This window comes from Saccostrea cucullata, unplaced genomic scaffold (genome assembly GCF_032062105.1).
Source record: "Saccostrea cucullata isolate Sc308-1 unplaced genomic scaffold, CSIRO_AGI_Scuc_v1 ctg6578, whole genome shotgun sequence".
Lineage (NCBI taxonomy): Eukaryota > Metazoa > Mollusca > Bivalvia > Ostreida > Ostreidae > Saccostrea > Saccostrea cuccullata.
In genome coordinates this window covers 4,658-18,074 of record NW_026931293.1, presented here as the reverse complement: position 1 = coordinate 18,074, position 13,417 = coordinate 4,658, and the positions used below count along the sequence as shown (strand labels likewise).

The 13,417-nt window shown below is 33.0% G+C and overlaps 1 pseudogene; it reads right to left on the bottom strand.

Moving 5' to 3' along the window:
* Positions 1 to 335: 335 nt before the first annotated feature.
* LOC134232101 (uncharacterized) lies at positions 336 to 1,317 on the bottom strand (annotated as a pseudogene).
* Positions 1,318 to 13,417: the final 12,100 nt, after the last annotated feature.

The window sequence follows — 13,417 nt, the reverse complement described above, 5'->3', positions numbered from 1 at the left end:
CATCAAGTGTGGTACAAGGCTATAAGAAATTGGTGACAAATTTAGTAACCATGGTTCCTTAAAAGTTTGATTGGAACCTAAAACTTCTTTATAAATCCTCAAAATTTTAAATTGACTTGGCAATTATCAAATTCCAGAAATAAAAAAAAAACATTTCAACATTTTTATATGCTTGTGTTATGAATAAGACCTAGCACTATCAAATTTGGCTAATTTGTGCATCTTGGGTAAAGGGTGTGTCGTGACTATTTCAAGGTCATTGTGTACTTTAATGAAAGTGAAATTTATAAAGATGTAATTGATTACCTTAATGTATTCTAATTGAGAATGTTACATCAAATTACCTCTGGGATTTCAGATTCATTCTCCTTCTTTTTGCCTTCACAGTGTTGGCAATGGCTTTTCGCTTTCGGTGCTGTAAATTTCTCAGAACAGCTAATTTAATGAGTTATGGTGCCAGATAAGCCTGCTCTCATGTTAATCTGTAATAACATTAGATAATAAAAGACATGACTTAAACTACAAAAACAAGAAATTAATAGAAAGGAGGGAAATCTGGAAAGGTACTTAATAGCTGTTGTAAATTTAGTTTAAATTCACAAGATGTGTGTAAAGTCATGTAAGCCAATGCCAAAGACTGAACTTATGTTGTTAAATTACATGCAGAAATGACAAAGTTTTGACAAAAATGATATTTATAAACAATCTTCCTGAAAAGATTTTGTTACCTTGGCTACAAAAGAGTGTCCAATGTTCTTTTGTGCTTCTCCTGCAGCAACCCAATACTACAGACTCGCTGAACCACTGAAATGGCATCGCTTGGGAGCTTTGGAGGCAATGGTCATGTTAAGTGACTCATTAGCTTGCGTTGACCCCAAGTGAGCTAGTTTCTTGCTGATGCCTTTATATCTAGTAAAAGGATCTAACAAGTCAAAAAGACACTTTCCTTAGGGTATTGGGATTTTTGCGATGGATACAACAAGCTTCACATGAAGAATGATCCGCAAACGGATGTTTATACATGGCATCAAGACCAGGGAAAATCCCTTCCTCATAGCCAACATTTTGAGCAACCATATCGTTCCAACACTTTTGAATGTATTTTATAACTTAAGTGGTGTACCTTTTGCAAACCGTACAAATGATTCGCAATATTTTTTAGACATAGTTTCTGTATGACTGTTTTTCTATGTTTGGGTCAACCTCATGTCGTAGACGTGATATGGTATCTGCATCATCATCGCCAATAATGGTTGCAACTCTCACACCACTTCCTTTCACTTTCTTCATCACTACAACTACCATATCCTGTTCCATGGCTTTGGAACTTCCTAAAATTAACAAAGATTTTGTTAATCAAATGTTTGAGGCTTACATATGTGTCTAAAAATGTTAAAAAATTATTGCATGTGTACCTAAAAAAAACTGAGCTTCATATAATAGTGGCTTTTACGTATCTTAATTTTTTTTGTCATATTTATCCGGATTTAGGTGTCTGTACGTTTGAGTAAAATACAAAATAAGAAAGAACCATGTAAACACTTAATTGATTGAACAGTTTTCTTCTAAAAGCGTCCCTGTGATGTTGATAATGCGTATCACAAATCCAAGGCATGGCTGTGGAAAGCGGTAATGTAAACTCGGTATAACAGAAGTTGATGCCAAGATTCTCCGCAGTATATGTGTGTCTTAAAATGGTAATAATATACTGAAGAATCGAATCAGTTATACCAGTTCAAATAGAAACTTCAAGGAACAATGTCATGTCTGATTAACTGTAAATGATTTGCTGGATGAATCTAGCAGTCATGTATATGAAAACGACTTGATGCCAATTCAATGTCGGCGACTTTACTTATACCATGTATATTAAAGTTTTAAAACAAATTGGATTTGAAAATAAATAACAATTGGGAATCAATTAGGACAGCAGTTGTTGAAAAAAATATCAAAAACCCATGACGCTCGAATACTAACAGCGTTTCTAAATTTGAAAAAATAAATATTTTCCCTACCTACCGAGCCAAATATTAAGACTGAGTCGACAACGCCAAACCAACAATATTTTAATTATGGCCTTATGTGCATGTACAGTATTTTTTAAGGTCAAATGTAAACTTATGTTATAGTATAAATTGAATTGAAGTTGAAGCAATATTTGGGATCAGATGTTACTGTGGGGTCCATGGGCTATAAGGCTCACATGAGTCATGTTAGGATTTCTGCCTTTATATATCAATGTAAAACTTAGATCATTCTATCACAGTTTTTTTCCTAAAAAATTCAAATAATGCATTGAGGTTATTGAAAACTTATTTACTGTTGTTTTGGATTCACAGATTTAATACTACCGTGAAGATAGCAAATTTTTAACAACACAAATTATTTTCCCCCATACAGTGAGTACTTTGTGGCAATTTGATTGAAATTGGCACAGTTTATTTTAGAAGCTAACAAAAAAAATATACAGATAAACTTAAAATTTTTGTAGGGCCTCTTAGGTGAAATGAAAAGTTTTGTTGCTTTGTCATATAAATTAACAATAGATATCAATCATTTAACTTCCCAATTTTTATGACAAATGTGTGGCCTTGCTGCTAGATTTTCCTTCGCATTATGTGCACAAATACGATACGATATAGCACTTTTCCAGTCTTTGCTCCAATTAAGGTTGAATGTCCTAAATTACAATAATGACAAGATAAAGATAACAAACAGTGAATTTGATCATCTTCATCTAATGATTAAAATATGAACCAACCCTGTTATCTCAACACTATTTCATGAATCCGAATCTTCTGAAACAGTGTTTTCATTATAAAGTATCTTCGTTTTAGATCAGAGGTTGGGAGATTTGTAAAGTATTCAAAACATAACTTATATTTTTGGCCATTTTTAAAGAAAAAATTTAAAATTTTAAGAAATGGATGCAATTCATGACAACATAATATGTGGACTAGAGAGAAAATTACATCTATTTTAATTGATATGCAGTCACCAAGGGCTTGAGTAAAATTTGACACATTTTCAACCATAACTGAGCAATTCTAATTTTTCAGAAATTCACGGGGACAAAAGAAGCCCTTAATAAACAATGTTGTTTGTTCCAGATTTAATTCTTTGAAAAATGTTATAGGAACATATGCTATAAAACAAATTTAAAAAGACTTGCTTCCTTCATAGTTATTTATGTAACTATATGTAAATATACCTACCAGATAAAGTGTTATACCATTTTCCACTACCAGCCAGCATCGACCGAAGCATAAACCTAGCTCTCACCATCCAATTTCCCATTTAAAATATGATGTATTATAACCAACAATTTTCAAAAAAATTGTTTTCCTGCTATGTTAACTTTTTGAACAAAGTACATTCATGCACAAGAAATTCTTGCAAATTCCGAGGACAATATAAAGTCAAGTAATTACTTCATTGATGAATAATTTAATTCTGGTTGTAACGCTGTATTTGATTGGATAAGAAAATTACTTTATATTGTATAAAATGGTTTGTGTACGTCACAATGACTTGCATCAAAAACGTATCAATCCGCCTGACGTTTCGTTCAAATTTTGTAAAAATTGAAGTCATTTTGTTAGAACAATCATCTTTCTTTCTTTCATCAAATGAATGCCAATTAAATTGTTAGCAATGAATTTAATAGCTACCGATTTTATACGGTATAAACTGGGTTGGAGCAGTTTACACTGTATAAAATGGGTAGCTATTTAATTCATTCCTTAATTCAATTTAATACTTAATGTGTAGAAAAATTATTTTATAGAAGATTTTTAATTATAAAATGAGTCTATCTGTACAAAATCAAATCAAGAAAAGGCTAAAAACATTGAAATTCCATTACATTGACCATGATTAATGGAAAATGAAGGTTCATGTATAAAAACCTAAAATTGCATACATATAAAATGAGAGAATGAATATCTTCTAATTTGGTATTTGCAACCATTAATGCTGTTTTAATAGTCGCAAACTGAGTTTTACCTGCGATGCGTAAGCAGAGCCCGTTGTACGGATGTTTGCAACCGCTAAATAAGCATTAACGGTCGCAAATACCAAAATAGAAGATAGTTATTCCATTTCTAATGCAATCTATGCATCCTGTTTGTTGTTGTTTACGAATTGTATTGAGTTTCAAGACATAAAATACGTCATGGGGCATTGTTTTTTGTCGCTCTATTATGATGTCACAATGAAAAGCATTCACTCTCGTTAATGCTCGTTTTACTGCTTCAAACATCAGCGCACTAATCAATCAAAAATTGCTTTACTTAACAATTGCATAAGAATAAGTATTAACTAATTATGTAATTTATACATGCATGCATATCAACATTTGAAATCCATGTTACTGGAATTTTTTTAAATCTGGTGCATGTGTTTGATTCCTTATTTTTTAAAATAAAAACCCATAAACCCTCTACTGACCTCTAATAAATAAGCTCTCTTTCTCTAATCTTTGTTTTGCCGAGTTCTTCGCAAGAGCTTCTTTTACCAGACCAACCTTTGTCTGTCTGTTGGCAACCATTTTGTGGTGAACAGGAGGTACATTTAGAGCTCCCAAGCTGCTGTTGAATTTGGTAACTCCCCACCTGCATGGGTCAATGCTGTAAGAAGGATATGGAAATGACGAACAGTATTCAATCTCAACGTCCATAAAACAACAAACAAAATAAGAGCAGAACAAACACGGACCTCAGAACCATCGGAGGCTGGATCAGGTGCCATGGAGGAGTGAGCATCCCCTGCCGACCGGTCACACCCGCCGTGTGCTCGTTGTCATAATCAGGAAATAAATGAAAAAATCCGTGGTCAATTCAGTGTATAAATTATGGACTAACAATTGGTATGAAAAACGTCAGTCAGCATTTCATTCAATGATAAATTGTATTTGCTGACAATGTCATTGTATCGACCATAGAATTTACGAAATGATTACTTTAAACGAGACTGTTGATATTCTTGTTTCATCAACTTGCTTGTCAATGATGTACCCTCTTTAAAAAATTGTTCATACGTAGAGCATGCTCTTGCGTATCGAATCAACTGAGATATATATACTCCGTATGCAGGTGATGAAGATATATTGCTGCATAAGTAAGGGAAGTTGACGATAGAAAAGTTAAAGTCATCACGTTTATCATATAGCTTGGTTGTTAGATTACCATTAGTGTTTTTTCAAGTAAAATATCCAAGTATGAAGCAGAAGTGTCGGACTCTGTGGTATCTTTTATCTCAAGCTCACCAGGATATATCGTGTCGACGTAGGAATGGTAATTATTATTATTAATTGACAATACGTCGTCGATATATCTAAATGTCGAGTTAAAGACCACAGCGAACGTTTTCCTCTTTTCATGCATAAGATTTTGCATAAATTCTGCTTCATATGAATATAAAAATAATCCTGCTAATAACGGAGCGCAATTTGTTCCCATGGGAATTCCAATAGATTGTTGGAATACCTGATCTCCAAAAACCACAAAGATATTGTCAATCAGAAACTCAAGCATCCTCTTGATCTCAACTTCAGAGTACTTATGTGTGCAATCAGAATCTGTTTTAACAAAATAATTTTTCAAATGACCAATGACGAGGTAAGTAAATTTACGAGTTCCATTTTTGTTGAAGAAGCAGCTGTCAATGATATCAAAAAGCCTGGATTTTAATTTGTCATGGGGGATTGTTGTGTATAAAGTTGAAAAGTGGTAAGTTTTTAAACTGTTGATTTTTGTAAAGTCTTGTGATTTCAAATTGTCCAAAAGTTCTTTAGAATTTTTAAGTATCCACATCTGACTCATACCACTTCTTGAATATATAGTTGTACAGTACTCTTGAAGTTTTTTTCCACTACTGTCAGTATTTTAGTTAGAAGTAACGAAAGAGGCTTGGTTGAACACTTACTGGAACCTGCAATGTATCTTTGTTTGTAAGGATTCTTATGAAGTTTCGGAATCCAATATATATAAGGTAGTTCAAATTCATTTTGGTTTTGTGGAATATTAAAAGTATTCAAAACTGACAGGTGATTTTGAAGAATTTCTTCCTTAGAAAGAGAAGTATGAGTATAAGTAGGATTACCACTTGTAGAATTAAATCCAAGTTCTTCTAAAATGTAATTTATATAATGAGCCTTATAAACGAAGACAATGTTCTTACTTGCTTTGTCGTTGGGAACCAGTACGTATGTAAATAAATGATAATAGTAATTATTTTTAATTAAATGACAGACAGACATACAAATATGATTGTCATAATATATGATACAACTTATCAAAGATGGGCTTATTAACAAAAGGCCCATTTTACAATGTGGCAGGTATGTTAAAGAAGTCATTTTTGAGAAATTAATACTTTTTAAAGAAAATCTAGTTCGATAATTTACCAAAACCGCTGATAAACGTAATTGTAAATATAATTATATATTGCATAAAAATAAAAGAGTGTCTAATGTGAACCAAAACCACGGCATCACGTGACTTCTATTAATAGCGAAATTGTACTTAAAAAAAGCTAACAGAATAACAATACCCCGGAGTTTAATGATTTCTTTGCGTAAATAATGTAATTGAAAAAGATCTTTTGTGCTTAAAAAGTGCTACTAGAATCCCACTGACCCGTCAAGATTTTTCGGAAAACCAAGCTTAACTCGGGATTCTAGCAGAACTTCTAGCAGAACTTCCAAGTATTTTACGAGACAAAATTCCATCTGTTCATATCTTATGTTTTAAAATATACATATTATTCTTGTTTTGTTCTTTTTCTGTTGCATTATTTTTGTAACAAATGACAGGGGAAAGGCCGATTTGGATACATATTTAGCTGACTGTCTTCAAAAGGGAATATAAATAATGAAAATAAATTAGCATACCTATTTGTAAATGAACTCCATATGAATGTCACAAATTATTCGCTTTTTTGCGAATATTTGCTTTAAAACTTCATTTAACGTATCTTTGTACATGTCGTCTTAGCCATGTTCTCTTTGCAGGACATGATCAATTCCCAAGTTACTTGGTGTACACATAAGACGTCATCGATGGTAGATTCAAGTGATTATTTTGGCAAACAATTTTTTGGACTTATTATTTTGAATTTGCCCTCTAAAATATTTTCTTCTTTAATCCCCTTGAACCAACAAGGGGTCAATATTATACGGGGTCATTTTCTTTACGTGCGATGTGCAGATTAAAGGTTGATGGCACTTTTCCTACATTCAAAAGGGTAATATTTTCGATGTTGAAAAATGAAACTGATCATTTTTAGAAGTTGAATTATGTTCAATCTCCCATGGTCATCACGTATGTAACATTTGCAGTAATTTGTGTTGATTACATAGAGACGAAAGCGAGGCTATTTTGTCGGCTAATTTACTCCGATGATATTCAACAGAAAACATGCATAAACATCCGCGACAAATAGTTCATGTCATTGTCTCCTGAATTAATCTAATTTCAATAATGTAAGTAAATGTAATGATAAAGTAATCTTATTTTGAATATTAGAATTCGTTCAAAGTACATACGTCAAACTAAATTATAATAATAATAATAATAATAATAAATACTTTATTTAAAGAAGGTAACCTGGTTAGTGCATGCACTATTCTTCCCCAGGGCCTTCTGTATATATCAAATACAAAAACTATACAGAATACAATTCGTCATATATAATAGTAATATATTTAAGGAATTACAATCATAAGATTATGAATATAGTGTCCATGTATAGTTAATTAACAATCATAATACAATATACAATATCGAAACCTTATTGTCCTCAAATAATTGTGCGACAGCTGATGATGTAATTTTCTATATTACGCTTAAATGTTCGTAGAGATTGAGAGAGTCTAATGTGTTGGGGAAGTTTATTCCATAGATGTACACCTGAATACTGAAAAGATGTCTTGAATAAGTTTGTACGAAATTTCGGCAATCTTAGATCATAATTACTTTCAGATCGAAGGTTATAAGAAGTAGAAGAATGAAATTCAAATAAATTACAAAGATATTGGGGAGTCGTTCCATTGAAAATTTTGTATAATAATATGTATTTGTATAGATCAACTAACTCATAAACTGTTAACCACCCAAGTTTCTCAAACAGTGGTTTAGAAGAAGAATCTGGACTTGCGTCAAGAATAATCCTTGCTGCCCTTTTCTGTAATTTAAATAGTCTGTCCATGTCCTGTTTGGGGGCATTGCCCCAGATAGTCAAACAATAGTTAATAGATGGTAAAATATAAGCATTGTAATATAGTTTTCTGGTATGTAGAGGGAGAAATTTCTTAATCCTTCGAAGAGTAAATAACTTATAATTTAGCGTTTTACAAACCGAATCAATATGATTTGCATACTGTAACTTATCATCAAAATGTACACCAAGAATTTTGTCAGTTTCAACCATTTCAATTGTTTTGTCTGAGGCATAAAGTTGTAAATTTGGATTATCTAATTTTGATTTTCGTTGCTGTGTTCCCATTAACATACATTTTGTTTTATCTACATTTAAAACCATTTGATTTTGGGCACACCATTTCTCAATCTCACAAAGATCTGAATTTATTGTATTTTCTAAACATCTTGCATTATTATTATTAGAATACAGAGTTACATCATCAGCAAACATATCAATATTTGAATTGTTTACATGTAATGGAAGCTCATTTATGTACAATAAAAATAAAAGTGGGCCCAAAATTGACCCTTGTGGCACTCCTGCTGTGACGGGTAGAATATTGGAGACACATGATCCAAATTTAACACACTGGGTCCTATCGTAAAGATATGATTTAAACCACTTTATAGCTGTTTGGTCAAATTTGTAATGGGTTAATTTCTCTAGAAGAATATCATGATTCACTAAATCAAATGCTTTACTAAAATCTATAAATGTAATACCGATTAGTTCACCACGATCCATTGCAGTAAGCCAACTTTCTGTTAGTTTTGTAAGTGAAGTTTGACAGGAATGGAGTTCCCTAAACCCCGACTGGGATTGTGTTAGTAGATCAAATTCATTAGTGAAATTTTTTATTAGCTTAGCCACATGTTTTTCTATCAATTTAGATATAGTTGGTAGAATAGAAATAGGACGATAATTATTCGGGTCAGCTTTGTCACCTTTCTTAAAAATAGGTGTTACTTTGGCTTGTTTTAAATTTGTCGGGAAAATACCACTTACTATTCTAGCGTTAATAAGATGAGTTATAGGTTTACATATATATTTAGATGTGACTTTCAGAAGACGCGGCCCAACAAAGTCAATGCCAGCTGATTTATTGATATTTAGAGAATTTAACATGTTAAAAACTTCACTTTCTTCAATTTGTTGAATACTAAACAATGTTTCCTCATCAAGCTTAGACCTAACAAAATTACATAATATATTAGGATCATAATCATGTTTTGGCATATCCAAAAGAAGCTTGTTAGAGACATCCGTAAAGTGGTTATTAAAAGTATTTGCAATATCCTGCAAATTGTCAACAATTTCCCCATTAGAAGACACATGAGATGGCGTTGTATTCTTAAGATTACATGTTAATTGATTAAGATAGTTCCACATTTCTTTGGGATTTGAACTCTGTTCAATCGCTGTTTTATAGTAAGAAGATTTTGATTTGTTTATAAGAACGCTAACTTTGTTTCGATAAATTCTATAGTTCTCCATGTCTCCTTCTTTGTGGTAAAAGTCCCGTAAATGTCTAGCATTGTTTATTTCTTGTGTCATCCATTTAGGACGGATTTCACTCTTTACTCGTTTTGTTTTAACCTGTGCATGCTGGTCAAGTACGCTATTAAATAATTCATAGAATTCAGTTAGTATTTCATTAGGGTCATGCATCTGGAGGAGATTGTTAAATTCTACATTTTTTAAGTCTTGGAGGAATTTATTTTCATCAAACTTTTTGAAGTCTCTATACTGGATTTCTATGTGTTTTCCTTTTTGCGGCATGCATTTTGTTTTTCTAGTGGCACATATTGGGTAGTGATCAGAGATGGCTATAAAAGGTATATTTACTTCACACATGTTATCTGGTTTATTGGTGTAAAAGTGATTTATTAGGGTACTTGAGGTATTAGTTACTCTGGTTGGTGCTGTAATTAATTGTGAAAACCATACTCTTCCATAGCATATGTCCAACTTTGTGGGGGTTCTTTGAATAAGTCTACATTAAAGTCACCTGTTAAGATAATTTCTGCATCGTCACAGTAGGAGGCACAGTTAATCTCTCTAGCCAGGTCCTCTGCCCAGCAGGAGGGAGCAGATGGTGGACGATATGCTGAACAGTAATAAATTGGTTTAGAATTTTTAATCTTTAATTCCAGCCAAATTGTTTCAATATTACTGATTTCAAAATCAGGCCTACGTTTATATCTTATATTATTAGAAATGTAGACAATAATTCCACCACCTGCTCTCAGAATGCGATCTTTTCTTTCCATATCAAAACCCTCAATATACAATTCAGAGTCACTGACTTTATCATTCAAAAAGGTTTCACAAAGTCCCAAAATATTTACAGTTTGTTTGTCATGAAGTAATAGTTTAATTTCTTCAATTTTAGGCAATAAATGGCATATGTTTAGATTTCCAAATCTTAGACCTTTTTTCACCAAACCAAACCCATTATTGCTCGGTACACGTGGTACATGTATATTCTCATTTTTAGATATAGTATGATTAGCAGATTGTGAAACCTTCTTGGTATGAAATCTATGAGTATTCTTGTCTGGTTTTGAGAATTTAGAAGTATTTGGTGAAGTAATTAAATTTTTTGAATTTTTTACAAGATCTAGAGAAAAATATTCACATTGTTTGCATGAACAGTGGATCTTATTACATTCTGAACATAATCTACTAAGAGTCGAATAAACATTGTTGTCAATAGGAATCGTTTGGGAACTATGGTCGGCTACACATTCGTTGCCAGTTTCCTAGTGTCCATTCGGACAAAGCTTGGTTTTATGACCTAGTTCCCCACAATTCCAGCAGTCCAACTTTCTTCCATGTCTGCAGTGTCGTGATATGTGTCCACTTTCCCCACAGAAATAACAGAAGGCTGGACGGCGGAAGGAAGTACTGCCAAGTATTTCCGATTCTTTACCATTCGTACGTACGTTTCCGACTTTGAGGATACTCACGTATTGATGGAAAATTTTTAGCAATTCTGCTGTACCTCTGTCTGACATGTGAATGTTGTCTTTCCAATAATAATCTTGTTTGGGATTTCCACAACCAAAGAATTTAGAAGTTGGAATCACTGTACCACCATACATTTCACATACACTTTTAATAATTCCATTAACTTCACTGGTGTTTGTATCACGCCTTGGTAATACTTCCGAGATAAATACACTGATACTAGAATTCCGATTTCTGAGATCTGTGATTACTTCTGCGAAATCATTTTCTATTGCCTCTGGGTCTCGTCGTCTAGATGCATCATTTCCGCCAGCCAAGATGATTACACTACGATATGAAGAAACATCCATTTTTGAGAGCTTGGACCGTATATGGGAGATGTTTGCCCCGCGATTTGTGTTGACCTGCACAGTTGAACACAATCCTCTGGTGCGGATCCTTTGTAGTATGGAACTTCCTATGATGAGGACGGATTTATCCATTGGGGTCTTTCTAGGTTGATTTGTTCCATGTTTGGTGTTTGTATCTGGCGAGGTAGGAAAACTCCTAGTATGAGCTTCACTGGCATCTGTCATGGTACTATTGGATATTGTAGGAGCCTTAAGGGTGCATTGGGTATGTCTAGATACACCAGCTGGAATGTGAAGGAGTCCGTCTGTTGATGTCTCCTTTTGTTTTGTCCTATTAGGAGTTGTTTGGGTAGCTCTTGAAACAAGCGATGTGACATTTTTTGACCCATTTAGTTGCTGTTTGAGGTCACTGACTTCTTGTGACAAAAGCTTGACGGTATCAGACAATTCCTGAATAAGTTTGGCACTGCTAATACACTGATGACAATTCTGTGATGTCTTACCCTTAGGGGTGGAGGTGCATTGAGGAGATGTTTCATCTAAAGTCTTACAATTTGTTTCCAAATTTACATCCAATTTATTCAAGTCCGTGAGGAACTCCTGATACCAAGAAAAATACGATTCCCCTTGGATATGTAGAGAGCTTGTAGTCTCGTAGATGGTAACAGTGACAGTTTTATCCTGTGACTTATAAATAGATCCATGTCGCCTTTCATTGCTGTCTTTGAATAAAAGGAGTTTCTTCTCCAACAGATCTAAAATGATGGGGTACTTGTCGCCATCGAAAGTAATTGTAACACTTTCCTGATTTTCCTGTACTTGCAAGAAATTTGGCACATCATTTACACTAAGTCCCACAGATTCCGTTGGCAGATCATTAGTTAATATAAATGATCTTGAAAATCCGGTAAATGAGTCCAAAAGTGACTTGAAAAGATTAGAATTATCACTCAGACTCATTATTATTCCATTGTTAAGCTAAGTAGAGATAAGATCTTCAGGAGCTGTAAAAAACACGTCTGGTCACCTTGACTGCTTATCTATTAATTTAAAGAACTATGAAAGTTTTTCGAAATGGAACTCAATTTTAGTGTAGCGTCATACACTGAAAGAGATATGAATGACAAATCTACATACTGACGGAAAACGTTAAATTTAGTCATATTCAAACTTTTCATGAACATATTCTTGGTTTAATTGAATTCGTTAATACATAAAAACTTTAGGAAACATGCATAATTATTACTTAATCAGCAGTATCACCTACCAAAAGCGCTTAAACTAGTACTCTGTTATGAATATTAAAACCAAAAACGGACACAGATGTTTTCGTAAAATTGCAACGAAAAACAACAAAATGAAGTATATATATTTTTAATTAAAAAAATTCTCATTTACATACCAGATAATTTGTACGCACACAAAATATCGCATAAACCACTGTTTTTGTTTTGTCAATAAATATTTGCTTTTAACTTGGTATTGCTCTTTTCTTCACAATATTAAAAAAGATTAACTTCTGACGTACTCCATGTATAATGTTCGTGTAACTGAAATACATTTTTATTTACAGAGAAGTTTTATACAACAGACCTTTTAGGTCTTAAAAGGATGCTGTGTTAAAATCCACATTTTATCAACATTGATATTATTCCTTCGAAACTGAATTTTTCATAACACATGGGTAAAGGTGCAAAGGAAAAATATATTAAAATTTGAAGACTGTGAACAGTGATATAAATGATCAACTGCCTCTAATATGAATAAAATGGCAGTGTGCATGTTATGCAATGGGAAACCCACAAATTTGTGTAGGATGAAAAAGCAATAGAAGCATTACGGCAATATGTAATAAAGGTTCTATGGAAATTTTGTTCAGTGGTGTTAGAGGAGTT